The sequence below is a fragment of the Poromitra crassiceps genome (assembly GCF_964638095.1).
Source record: "Poromitra crassiceps genome assembly, chromosome: 7".
In the NCBI taxonomy this organism is placed as follows: domain Eukaryota; kingdom Metazoa; phylum Chordata; class Actinopteri; order Beryciformes; family Melamphaidae; genus Poromitra; species Poromitra crassiceps.
In genome coordinates this window covers 7,459,258-7,474,792 of record NC_139628.1, presented here as the reverse complement: position 1 = coordinate 7,474,792, position 15,535 = coordinate 7,459,258, and positions in this window count along the sequence as shown.

Here is a 15,535-nt window from a genome sequence, read left to right as displayed (position 1 = left end):
CCCCCACATTCATATCCCCATTTTTAATTTGTTTGATGTTATATTTGTGTCATTGTTATTGCTATTATTATTATTCAAAATGGCTGCTAATGACATCACTGTGGAGGAGGGTATATAAACCTCCCATTTTTCAGTGTTCTGCTTGACTCTGAGGAAGACAGACTTGTCTGTCGAAACATCAGTCAGCCCCTTCTATTAAAACGTGCAGACGGAAAAGAGTGCTCCGGTGTCTTTACTTCGGGTAGTCTGTGTGAAGTGCCCAGGTAAAACATTACTACAATGCAAACTCAGTTCTTAAAGCTTGAAAAGATTTTAAAGTCTTTGTAATCAAATGCTGTTCGAAAACGGCACTGCAGCTGATGTCATTAGGCTTGGGTATCATTTTAAAACAACTAGGCTACATGAGAACAAATACCAGAGATCCTAAAAGTGAAACCAATACCCACAATAAGGTAGGCCACTTAATTCAGTGTCAATTAAATATTTCGGTTTTGTGAAAATATGCTAGAGATCACTCCTCCCCATCCAAATGTTTTTCCACACTAATAGATTTTTCAAATTAGGTACATATTTATTAACTAACTAATACTATTAACACTTTTACATTTTTAAGATTTTGAGTCAAGTCTGTCAGGTTGTACAGTATGTGCGTGACTTGAGTGCAAGTCAAAAACTAGAGTTCACTGTTCTGGCCTGGTGTAATCAAAGTGCGGTGACATGAGCTGTCGGCAGAACTGAACTTGTACAGCATGTGAATATTCTATAGCTGTGTTTATCCTCATATGCTGACTTTACCATGTAAAATGTTTTCCTAAAACCAAACAGCAGTTACACCAAAGCCCACACTGAGTGCTGACACAGCAGTCATACGAGTAGAGGGCAAAGTGACGCTGACCTGCTCTGTGGAGGGCTCTGGCTGGAAGTACTACTGGTACAGACAAACCACAGGCTCTGACACACTGATCATGAAGGATGTTGCGCCCAACAGAGCTATCAGTGTCTCAGAGGGAGGAGTCTACAGGTGCATTGGATGGAGAGGAGATGTTTTCTACACAGATGTCAGTGATGAAATCACTATAACCAAACTCGGTGAGTTTGTTTTGGAATAAAACAACATGCATTCATGATACCAAATGAATTTAAAACGCTATTTGTTCGGTTGAGTTTATATTTCTATGTGTGTCCTAATTGTGTATTTCTGGTGTGAACAGTTGCAAACAGGGCTGTTGTGACCCTGCAGCCCAACTGGCCTCAGATATACAGAGGAGAGAGCATCACTCTCACATGTGAGATCCAGGGAGGAGGAGACACTGACTGGGAGTATGAATGGAGAACAAGCAGCTCAAACAAACCTGAGAAACAAGCTGTGTATCAGATCATCAGAGCTTCTGAGTCTGACAGTGGAGACTACTCATGTAAGGCCACACAGAGAAGTGACCTATATTCTACTACTGAGTGGAGTCACCCCACCACATTGACAGTATCATGTAAGTCAGATCATCTTTCATTCATAATAAATATGTCACTATGTCACATGTGTTTATGTTTCCATCTATCTACACGTCCAAACAAGACAATAGTAAACATGTTGTCCCTCATGAATAATGCAGTCCTCTCAGGACCAATCAGGAACAAATAGTCACCTTGTTGTTTCTTCTTGTGGGGAAATAAGGAAAAAAGGAAGGTCCATGCACACACTGAAGCTATGTTTACCTTTTATTAAGCCATCAAGACATTCCCGGTATTTGCGGGGGGTCGGGGGGGGGGGGGGGGGGGTGACGTGTGCACTTGGATGGGGAATCGTCCTTATTTTGGGCAAAACTCCGATGGTGAAATAAGTTCGCTTGTCACACAATAAATCACACTCGTTTGACTTAAGAGGGCATGTATGTTGTATCCTTCACATTCGCTAACCAGTCTTTGAACTGAAATCTTTGAAGAAGTTGGGATCCCTGTCTGAGAGAAATAGACTGGCTGGTTCGATGTTTATCCGTTCACCTGCGTCGCATTGAAGCATTTTTTACAGACTGGCTTCGTTTGATGTGTCCAGGGGCTTGCCTTCGCTGTCGGCAACGTAAGCAAAATACTTCCACATTTCGCTTTGTGCGTCTGCTTTCTCTACAAGCGTTGGGCGGCTTCAGACTCTCAGAACAAGCTGCTGCCATTTTCGCTGTGTCTGTCCTATGTGTCGGGCTGCTGCGGAGGACTGAAGGACTGGCCAGAGAGCGAGCAGAGAGGGGAGGGGGGGAAATCGGCACATGAAGCAGACATACCGCTCTTATGACAAGCTCTGAAGTGGTGAAATGTCCGCGATGATGGGGACGCGCTTATACCGGAAAACAACTTTCACACATGAAGGCATTACACCGCTTTCTGGTCATTTCCCGGTATAAAGCGCATGTGTGAAAACGGCTTATAGAGAGAGAGAGAGAGAGACACTCAAGTTCAAGTTCAAGTTTATTAGTGTCCCAAAGGGCAAATTGAGTTGCAGCATATAGACATACAAATAAGAACATTGACAAGAAACAACACAAGTAGCATGTTAAACATGTTACATGCATATAGTTAAAATAAATAAAAGGCTAAATAAAACATCAAGGACCTTGTTTGTGGCACACAATGACCGATAATGTGCAAGGTAGCATTAAAGTGCACAGCAATCGGTAAAGTGCACAGCGATCGGTAAAGTGCACAGCGATCGGTAAAGTGCACAGCGATCCGTAAAGTGCACAGCGATCAGTAAAGTGCACAGCGATCAGTAAAGTGCAGACACGCAGCGACCGGTAAAGTGAGGTAGTAGAATAAAGTGCACAAATGGCCAGTAAAGTGCACAAAGTAATGAAAGGTAAATCAATAGTTAAAAACAATAAAAGCAATAAAACAATAGAAACCATAAAATCAATAGAAACAATAAAACAATACAAACAGCGGCGGAGGCTGAAAGTAAAAAATTATAATAAAACACTAAACCATCAATGCCTTCCCTCAGCAGCGTTCAATGCTCGAATGGAGACAGGGACAAAGGAGAACTTGTGCCTATTTTTTGTGGCCCGTGGGGCACACAGTCGACGACCAGAAGGAAGGAGCCTGTACTCCGAGCTTAGAGGGTGGGCTGCGTCTGAACGGATGGACAAAGCCTTCTTAAGTACCTGTCTGTTAAAGACATGGTCGAGGCTGTCCAGATGGATACCGGCTACCTTAGAGGCCACCTTCACAATTTTCCCGAGGGAATTCTTATCCTTAATACACAGGTTACCATACCAACAGGCAATGGAAAAGGAAATTACTGACTCGATATAGGCACTATAAAACAGTTTCATCAGAGTCTTATCAATTTGGAACTTTGCAAGTTTCCTCAGGCAGTGTAGACGTTGCTGACCTTTTTTACACAACATGTCAGAGTTCAGGTCGAATTTGAGCTTGTCGTCAATTATCGTGCCTAGATATTTATAACTGGTGACAAGATCCACATTCTGACCATTAAAAACACTGTTCTGAGGTGTAGGAGGGGAACGTCTGTAATCAATGCAGATTTCTTTTGTTTTCGAGACATTGATCTGTAAAAAAGCATCATTACACCAGGACAGGAAATCATCGATAACCTGCCCGTGGCCGTCCTCATCATCCTTAAGCAGGCTGACGATGACAGAATCGTCAGCATACTTAATGATGAATCTGTTGTTATAGAGGCCACGACAGTCGTTGGTGTAGAGAATATAAAGAAAGGTGGATAAGACGCAGCCCTGAGGCGAGCCGGTAGAGGATGACAAGATGCTAGATAAAATCCCATTAACTCTTACTCTTTGAGATCTGTTAGTAAGGAAGTCAAGGATCCAGCCCACTAAGCATGCATCCAAACCAAACGTGCTAAGTAGTTTATCTACCAGGACATGGGGCTGGATGGTATTAAACGCTGATGAGAAATCAATGAAGAGCAGACACTGGTATAGTCAGCAACACAGAGAGAGGAGGGGGAGTGACAGCACAGTCGCACACACACACACGCACACGCACACACACGCACACACACACACACACACACACACACACACACACACACACACACACACACACACACACACACACACACACACACACACACACACACAGGTAAAAGAAGGGTACTGTCAATCTAAATACCTAGCGGTAGGAGTAGGAGAACTTAAGCTTGTCTTATTAAAAAAAAGTGCAGATAAATGACTGATTTTATATCATGTCGTACTCAGAGTAACCTAGTAAAAGTATAGATTTTTAGTAGTAAAAAAACATTAAATCTACATCAATACATTATGTCATCATCATACTTGTGTATGTATATAAAAGGGAGTAAGTGGGCTCTGTTTGTCTGTTTAGATTTAGTCCCACATTGTATGATGTCATCAGAGAGTGACATTACTGATGGTGTCATAGGCATTGTGACATAATCAGTGATGTCATAAAAGCAATTGTGATGTCATCAGTGAGTGATGTCATCAGTGATGCGAAGTTGAACAATTGTGCCCTGCTTTTGCCAATAGAGCGGGCGAAGCCACGCAGCAGCCGAGCTGCAGGCGAGGCCGAAGTTGAGCAATTGTGCGCTGAGTGACGTCACTCGAGCACTCCATGATGTGATCAGTGATGGGCACTCGAGCAATTGTGATGTCATCAGTGATGCGAAGTTGAGCAATTGTGCCCTGCTCATGCCAAAAGAGCAGGCGAGGCCACGCAGCAGCCGAGCTGCGGGCAAGATTTCTAGTTAGGGTAATAGTCATTAGGGTCATTTCAATAACTTTAATTATTCCTACGTGTAATGTCAGATGTGGACGTGACAAATAACTTTTAAGAGTTTAATCAAAACAATATCTGTTGCAAGTTCCCTTTAAAATAAGTCAGTGTTCATACTAGTGACATCACATGTGTTGTTTTAATAATACCTCTCTACTTGCAGTGTCCAGTCCTGCAAGCTCTTCATTTCCTGTGTGGTTGATCATTGTACTGGTTGCTGTCATGTTACTGATCATCCTCCTACTGCTGCTGTGGCTCATCCGCAGAATGTCCAAGGGTGAGACCTTCTCCTGCATATATTAGAGGGAGGATTAAACTCTGACTATTCAATTATGATATATGTTCCTGTATATATTAAAGGGGGGATTACACTGTGAGTATTCAATTATGATATTTGTTCCTGTATATATTAGAGGGAGGATTACACTGTGACTATTCAATTATGATATATGTTCCTGTATATATTAGAGGGAGGATTACACTGTGAGTATTCAATTATGATATATGTTCCTGTATATATTAGAGGGAGGATTACACTGTGAGTATTCAATTATGATATATGTTCCTGTATATATTAGAGGGAGGATTACACTGTGACTATTCAATTATGATATATGTTCCTGTATATATTAGAGGGAGGATTACACTGTGAGTATTCAATTATGATATATGTTCCTGTATATATTAGAGGGAGGATTACACTGTGACTATTCAATTATGATATATGTTCCTGTATATATTAGAGGGAGGATTACACTGTGACTATTCAATTATGATATATGTTCCTGTATATAGTAGAGGGAGTATTACACTGTGAGTATTCAATTATGATACATGTTCCTGTATATATTAGAGGGAGGATTACACTGTGACTATTCAATTATGATATATGTTCCTGTATATATTAGAGGGAGGATTACACTGTGACTATTCAATTATGATATATGTTCCTGTATATATTAGAGTGATTACACTGACTATTCAATTATGATATATGTTCCTGTATATATTAGAGTGATTACACTGACTATTCAATTATGATACATGTTCCTGTATATATTAGAGGGAGTATTACACTGTGAGTATTCAATTATGATACATGTTCCTGTATATATTAGAGTGATTACACTGACTATTCAATTATGATATATGTTCCTGTATATATTAGAGTGATTACACTGACTATTCAATTATGATATATGTTCCTGTATATATTAGAGGGAGGATTACACTGTGACTATTCAAAATCACTGAGCAACTCCCCCTCATGTCATGACACTGAATAGCAGAGAAACAGTTTGTAAAGCCACACTTTAACTTTAAATGTGTTTTTCCACAGGTCCGTGTTGTGGCAGGTAAGTACAGCACAGATTCTCTCATCTTAACCATAACAGTGGTAACTTTCATGTTATTTACACCATTAACTAAACATTTTAGGTCCATCCAGTCTCAGAGCTCCACTACAGACCAGAGAGACGATCAAGAGAACAGACTGACTCCTCTCCCAGGTCAGCCTTCAAACCAATCATGACTGCTCTTTACAACTAATCATAACCCAATCACTTTCTACTGTAGTCAGTGGAGAGATAGTTTTTCAAAGAACAACCTATAGAAACAGATATTTTTGTTGATCAAACAGTCAACAGTTATCAACAGTCATCAACAGTTAGGTTGATGGTCAGATAATTAATTTATAACCTGATGTTCTACGGCACAAGATTGTACCCCACAGATTGTACCTAAACATAATCAAACACTGATTCACACTTGTTACGGCCACCTTTGAAGGCTCGCTTGGAGACCAATAACATATAAAAGAAGGAGTCAAAGAACAAGTTTGCCAAAAAAGAGTCTTTTTATTTTTCAACTCAAAAATGAGCTCTCTAGAAAAACCAAAACAACAAAGGGGTCAGGTGGGACGGCCAAACGGAACAAAAGAGCAGGCACACACTGGCCGACACACGGCCGGCGGACCAGGCACCACCCTAAACTACAAAACGTAACAAACTAAACTGTAGAAACAAAGCCGCGAAAACTAAACTACCGTATCCACCTTTCCCAAAGTAAAGAAAGGATAAATCAAAGAAAGCAAATCAAAGTATCAAAACAAACCAGGCACATGCTGCTGCCACCAGCATGTAGGGGTGTTGAGCTGAGAGAGGGAGAGAGAATGACTGAAGCTGCCACTATTTATGAATGAGATCTATGATTAACAGATGAGGATCAGCTGAGTCCAGGCATAAGCAATGCCACTGGAATGGAGAGGAGGATCAGCTGAGCCAGGCTTGAGCAGCAGAGTGGGATCAGCTTAGCAACCAGGCCTTAGCACCCAGAGGCATGACAACTAAGTGGAGCAGAGAGAAAATAATGTTAGGAGTGAGAAACATACAATAAGGGGGGAGTGCATAACAACACTGAACCAAACCAAGCCACTACTTTCAAATTTTGACTCAGTATAATACTTTTAATGCAATCTCTTACACCTGGATTTGATACTAACATCTACAAAACAAATCATCTCCAAAACTAATCTATATAGTCAAATGTCTCACTGAATCCTATTTGAACAAGACATAATTATGTTAGAACCCATGAGGTCTAAGTTGGTATCATAGAATGAAAGTGGTTCATTTGACCTTGCCTTTATTTTTGACCTACCTGACCTGTAGGTGATGCTTATATGAATCAAAGGCTCTGAAGACACTGAAAATGATATTGACTTTATGATTAACATGGATCAGTTTGAAATAATCACTTAAATTATCATGAGACTGATTGAAATTAAGTATGAAAATCTACATTTCAGCCGGAGCTGCAGGTGAATCCAGTGATGTCACATCTTCTTTGATTGAACTCAAAAACGTCGACAACGATGGTGAGTACACAATAAACATGGGATGAATACAGAATAGCCAGCAAACCCCAAATATAAAAAATAATGTAATAATGTTTAAAAACTTTTGTTCATCTGATCATCCTGGGTATCGCCTCAGAATTAAAAGAGGTGGATCCCAAATTTCAAATATCTTTATTTACTCCATTCATCCATCCATCCATCCAGCCATCCAAAAGGCCACATTATATCCTAAAACCAGACGAACAAAACGTCAGTTTTAACTATTAATATCAAATGCTGTGTATCATGTCTGCTGTACAAATTATTCCTGAAATATGTCTAGGTGATGCTATTTAACCAGGTAAGTCATTAAGAACAAATTCTTATTTACAATGGCGACCTGAAATATGAAATATGAAATATGACCTATGCCCAGGTTCACCACCCAAATAAACGTAAAGCCAAGGGTAATCAGAATCAGAATCAGAATCAGAAAGACTTTAATGATCCCCGGGGGAAAATTGGGACAAGTTACAGTAGCTCGCTCACAGAACACACATAGCATAAAATAAACAGTAGTAAATGTGATAGTAAGCAAAATAAGCAGAATAAGAACACAACATAGCATAGAATAAACAGTAGTAAATGCGATAGAAGCAAAAATAAGTAGAATATGTCTAAGTGAGCAAAATAAGTAGAGTAAGTATACATTACGTGCCAATTATCTTTATTGCACACTGGACTTATATTAAGTCGGCTTGCCCTATACGTTACACGTGGCTCAGCCAGGCACAGGATCGGATCTTTTTGTTGATCAAACAGTCAACAGTTAGGTTGATGGTCAGATAATTCATTTATAACCTGATGTTCTACGGCACAAGCTTGTACCTCACAGATTGTACCTAAACATAATCAAACACTGTTTCACACTGAACCAAACCAAGCCACTACTTTCAAATGTTGACTCAGTATAATACTTTTAATGCAATCTCTTACACCTGGATTTGATACTAACATCTACAAAACAAATCATCTCTAAAACTAATCTAAATAGTCAAATGTCTCACTGAATCCTATTTGAACAAGGCATAATTATGTTAGAACCCATGAGGTCTAAGTTGGTATCATAGAATGAAAGTGATCCATTTGACCTTGCCTTTATTTTTGACCTACCTGACCTGTAGGTGATGCTTATATGAATCAAAGGCTCTGAAGACACTGAAAATGATATTGACTTTATGATTAACATGGATCAGTTTGAAATAATCACTTAAATTATCATGAGACTGATTGAAATTAAGTATGAAAATCTACATTTCAGCCGGAGCTGCAGGTGAATCCAGTGATGTCACATCTTCTTTGATTGAACTCAAAAACGTCGACAACGATGGTGAGTACACAATAAACATGGGATGAATACAGAATAGCCAGCAAACCCCAAATATAAAAAATAATGTAATAATGTTTAAAAACTTTTGTTCATCTGATCATCCTGGGTATCGCCTCAGAATTAAAAGAGGTGGATCCCAAATTTCAAATATCTTTATTTACTCCATCCATCCATCCAGCCATCCAAAAGGCCACATTATATCCTAAAACCAGACGAACAAAACGTTAGGGTTGTACTACAACCCAGGTTTTACGAGTGAGAACGAGAGCTCTCACTAGTGCCTACAACGCTGCGTACGCAGCCCAATGGAAGATTGTCATTTTGCTCAGAAAAATTACTTTACATTAAAACCGTCCACCCACCCGTAGGTGGCGTGGTGCCTCCTTGGGGCTGACGTGGATCCACATGACTACGTCACGTCCTGTCATCCCAGGGAACGTCACTCATTTCTTCCAGCCAGCTGAGATCCGACGCACCCAATGACGCATCAACGCAGCAAGGCTGGGTAGTGAGAGCTCTCGTTCTCACTCGTAAAACCTGGGTTGTAGTACAACCCTAACGTTTTACTTCGTTTCAAACTCAAGCTCTCACTAGTGCCTTAATTCAACTGACCTTGCTGCCGGGAGCACCCCACAGGGCGACCCGAAAGGCATCGGTGAACCACGGCCGTATGGCAACGTTCATGCCTGACCGTCTGACATATTAGAGTGGCAACGATACTACTTCCTTGCCACCGACAGTACCGCGTGCGCGAACCGCGCACCGGACACGTCGAGACTGTAGTACCTAACAACGCGTGATGAGAGGACCATGAGGCCGCGGCACACATGTCCTCCACCGAACACCGCGCAACACCCCGCGTAGAATGCGCCTTGATACCCTCCGGGGGTATCTTACCCACGGCAGAGTATGCCAAAGCGATCGCCTCCACTATCCAGTGTGATAAGCGATCCTTGGAAAGGAGCCCACCCTGGGCCTTCTGCCCAAAGCAGACCAACAACTGGTTTGGAGTGCGTAATGAACGCGTCCTGGCCACATAGGCCGAGAGCGCCCTTACTGGGCACAGCATGTGCAAGCGTCACTCCTCACCCGAACTGAACGGCGGGGGACAGAATGCTGATAAGTCTATGACCATAGACCTAAAGCTGACATTAATATTCTTAGGTTGGTAAGCCCGGTTAGGTCGCAACGTAACCCCGCGCCCATCATTCCCAAAACCATACAGGCCTGCTGCACCGAGAGGGCAATCAGGTCACCAACTCTCTTTCCTGACGACAAGGCCAGCAGCAGCGCGGTCTTTAAAGACAGAACCTTTAAATCGGCGGAGTCCAAGGGCTCAAACGGATGACCCGTTAGCCCGTCCAGCACCGTAACCAGGTCCGATTTGGGAAAAAACGCACCGCGACGGCGGGCACAGTTTACGCGCCCCCTTCATGAAGCGCAAGACCAAAGGGTACGCCCCCACGGGGCTCCCTTCAATTCCCATGTGGCAAGCAGAAATCGCGGCTACGTACACCTTAAGCGTCTGCGGGGACTGACCCGCGTCAAGCAGGCTCTGAAGGAAACAAAGAACTGGTCGCACACTGCAGTTCACTGGATCCACGCCCTTACTTGTGCATCAACGCGAAAAGACCCGCCACTTGTACGTGTACTGAGTGCGGGTCGAAGCAGCCCTAGCACTCTGCATAGTGCATACCACAGTATCAGGCAAGCCCTGGGCTAGCAACTGGTCCCGTTCAGGAGCCAGACTGCTAGCTTCCACCTGCCTGGGGAGGGGTGGAACACCTCCCCCTCCACCTGGGATAGGAGATCGGCCCGTACCGGCAAAGCCCAGGGCGGATCTTGCGCCAGGGAGACCAGGTCCGCAAACCATGTCTGCCTGGGCCAAAACGGACTAAAACGAGCCGGAGGCGCTGTTCCCTCACCCTGTCCCACACCTGACGGATCAGGGGGGGTCGGGGGAAACGCATAGAGCCCCTCCCTCGGCCATGCGTGCGCTAGCGCGTCATGACCTAACGGGGGCTGTCCTCCTGGATCGAGAACCACAGTGGGCAGTGTGTCGCGCGCCGCGATGCAAGAGATCGACGCGGGCGCGACCAAACCTGGCCCAAACCTGTTCCATCACCCGAGGGTGGAGGCACCACTCCGTATAACGGGGATTGCCTCGAGACAGCAGGTCGGTCGTAACTCAGCCGTCCCGGCAGATAGACCGCTGACACTGAAAGGAGACGGGGATACACCCACAGGTGAATCCCCGCTATGGTTCAGCCCCCCCAACCGCACACCGCCCTGTTTGTTCAGGTGGGCGATCGCTGCCATATTGTCCGAGCGAATCAGAACATGGTGCCCATGTGTGAGCCGCTGGAAGTGTTACCTCCGCAGGCTGGTTTTCTTTTGGGGACTGCGGAGGCAACGTTCTCTTTCGAGTCTGGCCGCATGCGGACTTGTCCGGCAGTGCGGTCCCCAGGAGAGCTCCCAACCAACAATGGGCCCACGGCGCCATTGATCGTGGGCTTGTCCTGAAGCAGAGCCAGGCGAATTGCCTTCAGCTCCAGCACGTTTATGTGGCGAAGCTCCTGAGCCTCCCACCGGCTGTTCGCCGAAAAATGCCCGCAAATCGCACCCCCTCCCCAGAGGGAGGCGTCTGTGCGAATCACCAACCTGAGCGGGACAGGGCCCAACAGAGTACCTCTCGAGAGGTAACGGGGGTCCGGCCATATGGCCAGCGCCTGCCAGGCCTGACCTGTCAGAGGAACCCTGCGATGACGGTCCCCGGCCGAGTCCAGGCGAAGCCTGAGAAACCAGATTTGGACCACGAGAGCATGTTTAGCCTCCCCAGCGGGAGCACATGCAGTGCTGAGGCCATCAGCCCCAACATCACTGTGCACTGATGCACTGACACCGAGGGCACAGACCTAACGTCCTTGGCTTGCTGTCCGCACCGTGCGAGCCTGTCGCTCTGGCGAAAGGCTCGCAGGAAGTCTAGCTCGAGCCCCAGGAAGGTCGCCGCCTGCGCTGGGACGAGGCAACTCTTCTGCCAGTTCACCAAAAACCCTAAGGTTTGCCGGTGATCGGTCACCACCTTGGTATGTTCCGTGGCACGGACCCTCGAGTCGGCCGCTAAGAGAACGTCGTCGAGATATAGGAAGACGCGGATCCCCCTCGCGCGGAGGGGAGCCAAGGCACTCCACGCACACCGTGAGGGTTCGCGGGCTCAAAGACATGCCGAATGGCAAGACACAGAACTCATAAGCCTTCCCCAGGAAGGAGAACCTCAGGTATTTCCTGTGTCTCCTGACCACGTGGACATGGAAGAACGCATCTTTCAGAAAAAATCCCCCTGTCTCAACTCGTTGAACAGGCGGGGAAAGAGAGCATTCGGAACGGGACTTCCTCAGCGTCTTGTTGAGACGCCGAAGGTCCAATTTTGGATGCATGGAGCCGTCCTTCTTGGGCACGACAAAGTACCTGTGGTAGAAAACCCAAGCGCACATCTGCCTTGGGAACCGAGCGAATCGCCCCTTTGGCGAGGAACAAATAACCTCCTTGTGGAGTATGTCCATGGCCTCCCCCTCCACGTCCGGATCGGGGGTCCCGTCGAACGTGGGTGTGGGCCTGACAAACTGTAGAGCGTATCCCTTCTGGAGGGTGCGCCGTAATGGGGACGGGGAACATAGATGCTCCCAGGCATCGAGCCTGTTGGACAAGATGGTCTCTTGTGGCCAAAGGAGCGGAACCCGTCATAAGCATATTGTTGGGCACCGGGACCTTTTGATCCGGTACCCTGATGGGGGGGCGGGACGTGAGAGGCTACGCCCCCCTGCCGCATGGTCAGTTCCGTAGAAGCTGTGCATGCTGTGGGAGAACTTCTTACGCAAGCTCCGCCTACTGACGCGCCCCGTGGGTGTGTTGTATCGAAGTAGACCCTGGGCGAGCTCCCGACCGAACTCGGGCCTTGGGCACCGAGGACGGTGGGTCTAAAGCTACAAGCCGCAGGCTGGAACTGAGCCCAGCCTTGGAGAGCCAACCGGTGGGCTTGACCTGAGCGCTGCCAACCGAGGCCAGGCCGTGGCCATGGACCAAGGTGCGCTGTGCCCCCTGTCAGGCTCCCTGCGCTTGCAGGGAACGCCCCAACAAGGGAGTGCGACCCATGGAGAGCTCCCAACCACCCTGGGCCTTGGGCACCAAGGGCGGTGGGCTTGTCCTTAGAGCTACAAGCCAAAGGCTGGCACTGAGCCCAGAGCTTGGCGAGCTGTAACCCCTGCTGGACGCGTAGCGCCAGCAAGGGGCGGTACGTCTATTGTAGCGGAGGTAGCTTGCGCCCAATGTACTTAGCACACAGATACTAACTGCACGGGTGCACGCCAGCTATCTGCAACAATACTATCGTTCTGTGCTAAACAGTACTAATGCTATCTGCACGTATGCAAGCTAGCTTTCACACTCTTTTGAGAGCGGACCTTGGTCAGCTCTCAAGAGCTTAGCTGCGACCCTGGGCATCGCCCCACGAACTGCTCCCTTGGAGGGCTCGCTCGTGAAGATAGCCCAGCAGCTGCAAGACCGAGGGTTCAAGGCGCCTGTGCCGCGTGCTCATGCCCAAGGCAGAACACGCACTTATCGTGCCGGTTCATACTCGGCCAATGTAGTTTTACACACGGCCCATCCCCTCGCTGACTTTGCCTGCTAGTAGCAAGAGCAAGCAGGAAGCTAATCACTAATAGCAAGCTCCCGCAGGCCGCACCCTGTTAGCGGGAGTACCGTTTAAGCAAGCTAGCAGGCTAGCAAGAAGCACAGGCTAGACAGTAAGCAACCCGGAGGCTAGCGAACGTGCGCGTGCAACGGTAACGTAAGCGGCAATAGCCCAGCCCGAAGGGGAGGCAACAATACCCACAACCTGTTAACCCGAGAGAACAGGCGTGAACAAGCCACTAGCTAAGCTAGCGTAAGCACTGAGAGACAAGCGTGCGCTAACACAAGCCTGCGCACAAGCCGGTGCAGCGAGTCTCTAACCTGAGTAACACGGGGAAGCGAGCGCGACCGCAAGCTGAAAGCCAGCGGCCCGTGAAGCTAGTCAATCTCAGAAGAAACTCCTCAGACGGAGTTACAATCTAGTAGATGCTATTTGCACGAGGCAAGCAACACTTAGCAGACAAGCAAGCTGGCTAAGATGGCGTAAGTACTGAGAGAAGCGGCCAACACACTCGTGTGGAGCGAGCTCACCTAGCTAGCATATTCGCTCAGCTAATATCTCAGAGCGCCCCCTTCGGGGACGGTGCCAGTAAAAGCTACACTACAAGCAGTATGTAGGACCCAGCAACGCCTGTGCAGCGTGCTCATGCCCTAGGCAGTTGCACACATTCATTTCATTGTGCCGGTCGTAACCGGCCCGCGTAGCCTCACAGCTAACACAGCACCTAGCTGTCCCCCCTCTCTCTGCTAACAGGAATAAACGGGGGTTATACCGTGTAAGCTCACTAACAGTAGTGCAACGGTAAGATAGCTGGAGTGCTACACAACGCTAGATGCTGGCTTCATAGCGCGAGTTCAGCGAAGCTAACTCGCAACAACCCCGCCGACCGTACCAGGAAATAGCGGGAGTTATACCGTGTAAGCTAACTTTTAGCAGTAGCTTGCAACGGTGAAAATAGCTGGAGTGCTACAAGCTAGATGCTAGCTGCACTGAGCAACTAGCAAACTATCTATCTAAAGTTACTCCAGCCGGAGTAGGGCGCTTAAAGTACCTAGCACACGGACGCTAACCGCATGGGTGCACGCTAGCTTATCCGCAACAACTGGGCTAATTAGCCTATTGTTCTTGTGCTATACAGTACCAAGCTTAAAACAGTTTTGAGCGCGGACCTTAGTCAGCCCTCAAGCCGATAAACGCTACCCCAGTCCGGGGAACGTTTCACATGCGCTACACGGCGGTAGCTATAAAACAGGTGTTAACTGTAAGAAGACACTCTTAGCTTTTAGATGACTTGATCCGCCGCCGCTTGATGAAGAGAACAGGTCCGGGTCCCCGGAGCCTGCTTTACCTCGTCCACGTAAACCCCTCAAGGTGGGCAGTTCAGACGGAATGAGCCTTATTACTAGAGCTATGTTTAGAGCGCTAACTTTGAGCTAACACTGGAGCTTTAGACAACACAACTTCTCAGTGGCTGGAAGAAGCGAAGAGTGACGTTCCCTGGGATGACAGGACGTGACGTAGTCACGTGGATCCACGTCAGCCCCAGGGAGGCACCACGCCACCTACGGGTGGGTGGACGGTTTTAATGTAAAGTAATTTTTCGGAGCAAAATGACAATCTTCCATTGGGCTGCGTACGCAGCGTTGTAGGCACTAGTGAGAGCTTGAGTTTGAAACGAAGTAAAACGTCAGTTTTAACTATTAATATCAAATGCTGTGTATCATGTCTGCTGTACAAATGATTCCTGAAATATGTCTAGGTGATGCTATTTAACCAGGTAAGTCATTAAGAACAAATTCTGATTTACAATGGCGACCTGAAATATGAAATATGAAATATGACCTATGCCCAGGTT